Source organism: Rhipicephalus sanguineus, chromosome 7, assembly GCF_013339695.2.
Source record: "Rhipicephalus sanguineus isolate Rsan-2018 chromosome 7, BIME_Rsan_1.4, whole genome shotgun sequence".
NCBI classification, from domain to species: domain Eukaryota; kingdom Metazoa; phylum Arthropoda; class Arachnida; order Ixodida; family Ixodidae; genus Rhipicephalus; species Rhipicephalus sanguineus.
Window position 1 is genome coordinate 78024434 of NC_051182.1, and position 7868 is coordinate 78032301.

Consider the following 7868-nt stretch of genomic DNA (forward strand, 5'->3'; position numbering starts at 1 on the left):
GCGGTCGTCTGCTACCGCTGAGTACTTGAATGTTGTAATGACAGAAGCCATCATCATGAAGCGTGTTCTCGCTGTTTGCGGTGAGCAATTAGTGCGGAGGCTACCTGATTCTTTCTAATGCCTGCGAATGTTATATCATCATGCTTAGAAAGAAGAAATATCAGAGCCAGCTCTTTCTTATGTCGTTTTTTACTGAAGGCACGTCGTAGGGACCGCCGCATTTCTTTTTAAGGTAGAGGTTCACTGACGGCCGCTCCATTTGCGTTGAAATACAGTAGAACCTTCCAATAGTATAGCCATGACCTTTCGACGTAGCGCTTGGCGCCATATATTACCTCGTTTCAGAATAACTATGAATAAGGCTTTGTTGGGGCCTCACAAGCGTTCCTGAGCAGTTTGTGGATGCCAGTCACCAAGGTGATGCTGAATGCAAATGCACAGATGCGTGAAAAGAAAGTCAAACTTCGGATCGGATCTGGATATTATGGTTCTGTTCGTCGAATACATCAATACTCTTGTTCTTCGCTTCCTTTGTAAATAAAAAGGCTGATCATGTTAGACAGGGACAAACTGCTACCACCGCGCGAGGGCAGGGGCCGACCGCCGCCGCGGCTGTGGTCACTGCTGCGTGCGGATCGGCTGCGTCGGCGTCGCTGCCGCTGGGAGGCGGCACTCACCAGCGACAAGCTGACCGACCAACTTTGGGCCGTCCGGCAAGCCGAGGATGCCGCCCGGGTCCAAGGGCTTTAAGCCGTCACCTGGCGCCATCATCATCGACGGAGAGTGGGACGGGACAGGGGTTAATCCCCTCTTCCCCCCGCCTCGCCCGGACTTTTAATAAAGTTTATTCACTCACTCACTCACTCAGTTATTTGTGTCTACGATCACTGCTCTGAGCTTGATTGCTCTGCTTTTTTTTGGTGCTTGCATGGAGATAAAGTGTAGGCTTTGAGATAGCAAATTCGTCGGCCACCTTCTCAATGCTTGACAAAGGTTCAACAGTATGTGCACTAGCGTGCCTCAGGCGATCACTCCTGAAGATATGCAAAAAGTTCGGAAAGAACTTGAATTTAACACAATGCTCTCACATTACTCGGAAGGTCTCCTAGCCGTCGTGCGCTGTCGCCAAATTATACCACGCCATGCCACGGGAAGAAGCAGCGCTGCATGTCTGGAAGAAAGTTCACTCAAAGTAAAAATTAAAAAGAGCTCGTGCTAGAGGAGCCGTCTTCTTCTTGTAGCGGCGGTTGCGATTGTTTTCTCTAGAATTGTCATTCCGAAAGACCGCGTAATTAATGGAAGTTTAGCTGTGGGAGTTTCACGTTAGATACCTACACTTCGGGAGAAGTTACTAAAGGCCGATATGGCTTCTTTTGTGCTTTGTATCAGTGGAAGCGTTGTACGCCTCTTTATTGAGATGCTTGCTATGGTCTGGTCACGTTCCATTGCACATATTCTTCTTGGCCTTGAACTAACTTGCGGTGGTTCCCCCATTCAGTGGAGCTTTATTTGAAGGCCACTAAGCCTCGCCTATGATATATTCAGAGCTTCGTCGCCTGCATGGCTCTCAATTATTACGGCAGTAACTGAAGTTCTAGATGCGCTGCCTTCATTCCTAGTTTTCTTTCGACAAACAGATCCAAAACAAAGCAAGCATGAAGCATGAGAAACACATCCGGACCTCCTTTTTTAAGGTTTCGTTAGTTTTAAGTTCTCAGCTACGAGGGGCGTTCAATAAAGATTTCCCCTGACTAACTTCTATTTATAGCAGGATGCTGAAACTGCGCATGTGTAATGACATATGTCACTGTAGGTCACGTGCCAATTTGCAACTTTAAACTAATAATGGTCTTTCTTGTAGAGGTGCTGAAGTGGTGTGAGGTGTGATAATGGATGCAGTGGAAGACAGAGCAGCCGTCAAGTTCCCGTAATTGAAAGGCCGCACTCCAAGGGAGACGTTCGATGAGGTAAAAGAGGTTTATGGGGAGGATTCCCCATCATATGATGTAGTGAAGAACTGGCATCGTCAATTCAAATACAGTCTGATTTCCGTGGAGGCGGCTCCAATTGCAGGGCGACCCCACTCCGCTGTCGATGAACACGCCATCCAGCAAGTGGAGGCAGCCATTTTGAAAAATTGCCGCGTTGGCGTTCGAGACCTAGCCCAACAAGTCAAGATTAGTGTGGGGTCCATGGAAAAATCATTCAGGACCATCTTCATATGCGTAAGGTACCCGATCGCTGGGTTTGCCGGCTGCTCACACCTTTCCAAAAGCAGGAACGAGTCGAATGCTCCCAGGCTCTTTTGACTACGTGCCATGGAAACCAGCAGGACTTTTTCAACAAACTGATTACACGGGATGAATGCTGGGTCCATCACTATGATCCGGAGACTAAAGTCCAGTCGATGCAATCGAAGCACTTGGACTCACCGCCTCCAAAGAAGGCACGCACCCTGCCCTCGGGCGGGCAAGGTCATGCTCACAGTCTTGGGACCAGCACGGAGTAGTCTTGATGGATTTCCTAGCAAAGGGTGCCACGATTACTGGGGCATACTATGCTTCACTGCTGCGGAAATTGCGAGAGACCATCAAAAACAAGAGACGTGGCATGCTCACCAAAGGCGTCCACCTGCTGCAAGACAATGCCCCAGTTCACAACTCACATGTTGCCCAGAGGGAAGCACGCTCCTGCGGCTTTGAAATTCTACCGCATTCCCCTTATTCACCCTACCTCGCACCATCGGCCTTCCACCTCTTTCCAACGTTGCAGTCATAATTGAAGGGCAAGCATTTTCCAGATGATGAGACTCTGATTTCTGAAGTCACGACATGGCTTTTGCAGCAACCTGTCGACTTCTACAAGCGAAGTGTTTACAGTTGCATAAAAAGATGGATGAAGTGTGTGTCCCTGGGTGGCACCTATGTAGAGAAGGACCAGTAAATCTGAAAAGTTTCGTCGCTCTCCTTCCCCAGGAAGTGGGTCAGGGGAAATCTTTATTGAACGCCCCTCGTACATGAGAACTTGGAGAACGCTTCAGCTCCACCTTCAGTGCGAAACGCAATTGCGTAACCAGGCCAGGGTCACGCGGCCTCCTCACTCGCATGTCACGTTTCATTTCTGGGTGGACACTTCAAGCATGCCGAAAAGAAAGTAACACCTCTACGCGCCACATGGGCCGTTTTCAACTCTCTTTTAATCGATATCGCACTTAAAGTTGCAGAGTACCTATGCGATAATTCTTCAGTTTGCGAATTAGCGAAGCACTCACTAGACATCCGTAAGGCAATGTGCCCTCCTACGCAGTTGCACACTTTTTTAGATGGCATCTTATGGCTGAGTTCAATCCGATGGTGGTGGTGGTGTGCGGTGTGACCACCCTTACTGCGCATGTGCAAACCCTCTCCACACACTTCTTCTCCACACGCCTCCTCTCCACTCCCACACCCATCTCCACTCCCCCTGCTCGTTTAGATAAAAGGCTGCGCCATCACTGCGCTGGCTGCCCCTGTGTCATGAGTTCCAACGTCAACGTCGGCTCCGGTTGCAGTAATACTTTAACGCCTGCCGAGATCGCGAAGCAGCGGAAGGCTGGACGCGCGTGACGTAAAACGTCGGCAGGCGGATCCCGAGCTCCGGGCTAGCGAAGCCCAGCGCAAACGGCAACGTCAGCGGGAAACTGCTATGGATGATACGCGGGCTTGACATGCCGAAACGCTGCTTCGCATCGCCTCATGGTCCCCTTTAGCGGGAGATGGCATAATTTTTTTTATCTGGCTGATGATGATTATGAATTATGTAAATTTTATTTATGTATTATTTCTGTAAACTTTATTTAAATAGGTGGGCAATTCACATGACAAAATGCCTGTGGTGATTCTACGTTTCCGCCACTCGATATTACATGTTTAACGCGCTGCCGGATGCCTGCACAGGGCTTTTTTTTTCGCTATGCAGTTTTAACCAGTAGATCCGTCTAGGGGAGCCGTCTTCTAGGTAGAACACCCGACAACCACGCCCAATGCGTGGATGCGATTCAGGCTAGTAAACATGATTTTTTATTCTGTGCATCCACCGTGATTTTTTGCTCGTTGACAACACCGGTTTATATGTAACAGGATAACATATACAGTATCGCATCAGTGTTAGGAGAACACAAAGTTCTCCTGATTTTATTACATTAGAGATATTTCAGTAATAATTGCTGTGGTTTAACCTCCCCAAACCACGCTATCATTATGAGGGACGCCTCAGTGCAGGGCTTCGAAAATTCCGACCACCTGGGGTTCTTTACCGTGCCCCTAAATCTGCGTATCCGGGCCACAAACGTATTCGCCTCCATCGAAAGTACGGTCGCCGCGGACTAGATTCCATCTCGCGGCTTTCGCGTCAGCAGTCGAGAGGTGTTTGAGTCAGCAATTCCCATGTTTAAATAAGCACGGTATTGGCATATAAAAAGGAATATTTGTACCCCTATGTTGAAATTAGGCGTAATGGCTTATCGTTATAGGTTTGGTCATCGAGCTCTCAGAAGAATATGTTTTGTAGCTATGGCACTATCAACTGTGCCGTGATCATTACAGCAGAGCCGCACACCCTAGATATATCGGTTTACGCCTTACGTGTATTTGTTAGGCCGGAAAGATCTACTGATATTCGTCGCTCGCACTACAACTCAAACGCATAACATTTTGGACAGATAACTTACGGTCTCCGAATTGTCCCAGAAATACTGCGCGCTGCTTTTGGTTACCACGCTGAAACTGCAAGGAAACAATTTTTGGGCGATAATTTATAGCTCACTTTTGAAGGTCGCAAACGTTATTCGGCAGGGCACTCTACAGACAAAAAGAAAGAAGTAACTTTTTTATTCGTTTCCGCTATAGCTCATTGAACTTCTTGCTCTTTTATAAGCTCATTTTGGCTCTTTTATTAATGCCAATCTCCTCGTGGTGCACTTGCTCATTCATTGAAAAAGTACCCTTAACCAGTGGGCGTGAATGTAAAATACCAACATCGTCATGAAAGAGTTTAACTTGTCAACTGTCAGGTCGTAAATACCATATCATGCATGACCTCAAATGTGGAAATTTCAGTGTCCTTCGATTCTATGAAGGTGGATGGCCAGGGAACCTGTACTTTGTCGAATAGGTCATCCAAAACATACCAGGTCACACAGGCTTAGCGTACGCAAGTCGACCGCTGTCGGAAAACCCAGTGGCACTGTCCTAGTGTCATACATGATTACTGTACCAGTGTGGCGCTGGGTACTGTGACGCTGGCACTCTGCACTAGGCAGGAGGCAGGCTGGACGCGGGCGCGCTGCAGACTGGGACACCCGTTACGGGCCGATATCGGGCTTTTAAATTGCGTTCAAAACTGTGATGATATCGAGATCGCAATTAGAGCTGAAACAGGAGCACTGCGACAAAAAAAGCAAAAAAAAAAATACGGGTGACCTAGCGGTAGGCAAACCCACCACCTCGACGCACCGTACGTCCTCAGTCCGACACGTTACCGCTATGCCACACTTCATTTTCACCATGTTGTAGCTACTTCCCGTAGGCAGTATTTTCATTTTTCTCGTGTAGACACGCAGATTTCAGTCTCTCAGTGCTCGCGGTACCCTAACAGATAATAGATAAATTGTTGGTGTGCTGCCTAGGATCGTAACATCTCTCTGGCACGTTTTGCCGCAAAGCATATTAGCGTGACCGGAGATGTGTTGCTGCCATCGCACTAACTCGCTAAACAGCTAGTCATGCCTATGTAGAAAACAATGTGCATCTGAGCTGCACATTGAACACCTTAGTTTTCTTCACCCGTTTGAACATATTATCCGTCCTTTTTGTTTACGTTCCGCGTAATATACAGCCGCAGTAGTTCACTCTAGCCGAACCGACCATTAGGCTTAGAGCTGTACTCCATGTGCCACGATCGCTGTAAAGAACGTGTATATTCAATTACGAAAAATCTAATAACCGTTCAAACGTAGTTTCGATCATACCTGACTCAATTGTGGCCATATTTGCACCTTCGGCTACACAAATCAGAAGCTAAAAACGACGAGATTGAGCGTCACATTGGCTCAGTGTTGCCAATGGTTTCAGCGGTACGAGCCCATATGGAAGGACTGATTGCTACAGTAGATTGATGTCGATTATCAGCCTAATACTAATGTCGTATTGTGCTGCAAATGATACGTTCGTTCGATGTAGTTATATGAACTGCATTCACGACACTCAATCACACACTTCAGAGAAAGCGCACGCGCGCGCTCTGGACGGATGATTGCTTTAGCGTATACGTACGCCCGTGGCTTAACAAAAACTAAAGTTAGACATGTGTAGGACGCACAATAGAATAATATATTGAAAATACTCCATAAGCTGTTCTTTCGACCTCTCGCGATTCAATGCCACATCTCACATGAATTCCACCGGGCGCGCCCAGTTTTTTTTTTCAATGTGCCGCCAGTGTTCCCAGCGCGCGGACAGACACTGTACAGCGTGGTCAGTGCCCCCCAGTGCGCTGTAAGACACTGGGCCGCACTTTGCAGTATTCCCAGCGTGTTTCACCGCACTGGCACAAACTGTACAGCGTTTCCAGTGCCAGCCAGTGCGCTGAATGGCACTGGGAGGCGCTGGAAACTCTGTTTTTTTCCGATAGGGTCGCCTTGGTTCTCGCTTTCTCTCGGCTTCACTTCGCGTCTGCATCATTCGGTCAGTATGACTGCTCGTATACATACGAGGTTTTCCGCACTGCTCAATTCGGACTCTAAGATCTAACTGTGGTCAGGGCAGCTGGCTGAGGGCGCAGCCGAGGTTCCAGTGCTACCAGTGATAATTTAGGCGGGCACCTGGTCCCCACAATGCTCGACCCAATAAAGCTATCTCTTTCTTTCTTTCACACGACCTCCCTCGATGTTTGTGGGACGTTGGCTATAGTTTGCATCACTTTGTTGGATTCTTGCACACACGTTGTTCTTCGGGAGCCTTGCACATACATGGCCGTCTAATAGCGAACGTGTACCTGGATACTACAGCACAGGCAATGCTACGGAGCCGAAGCGCACAGTTTTTTCACTACGCGTCAGCCAGACACGCATCCATTGGGAGCCTGAGGTACCCGGGTAGCACACATGGTCGAGGAAACGTCAACTTTAGGAATAAATGGAATAAATTGGATTCCAAACCAATTTCGACGCTTTAAAAACAGCACAGAAATGCCGTAATATATCCGTTTTTCGTTACGTCTAGAAAATGTACTATTTAAGACCATTTTTGTCCGCGACATCTTGTAAAGAGATATTTCAAGACGTTTGTTGGATTCTAAACCAATTTCGACGTTTTAAAAACGCTTGTGACGTCTGAAAGACGCACTTTATACGAAGTTTTACTGCCGAACAGCGGATTGCGCGCCATTTGGTCCATGCATGCATGGGCATGCATGAACCACCGCGAATTGAAATTTTAACTTGAGGATGCGCATGCCATCTCTGTTTGCGATAAAGAAAGTAATGCGCAAAAGGATAAAGGCGTGTGGTGTCGACAATGCACCAGCAATCATGAAGACGTCATTGTTCGTTAACAGGGCACTTTAGGTTTTTTACTCTAATTTATTAGCAGCGATAACCGTCTAACTTCCTCACGAAGGCCTTAACGCTGACTGTATCCATCCGCGCGAATGTTGCTTCTGCAATGCCAGTTAAGCTCGCCGATTTCGCATGGGTGGTCGCGCTCGCCGGCCATGCCGGTTTTTGCTACATTTCGTGCTTGTGTTGTGATTCATGAAGAAACAGAAGAAACTACACTTCGCTGCGTGTTAAACTTGTGTACCCGAATGCAAGTATGCCTCTGTGGATCGAT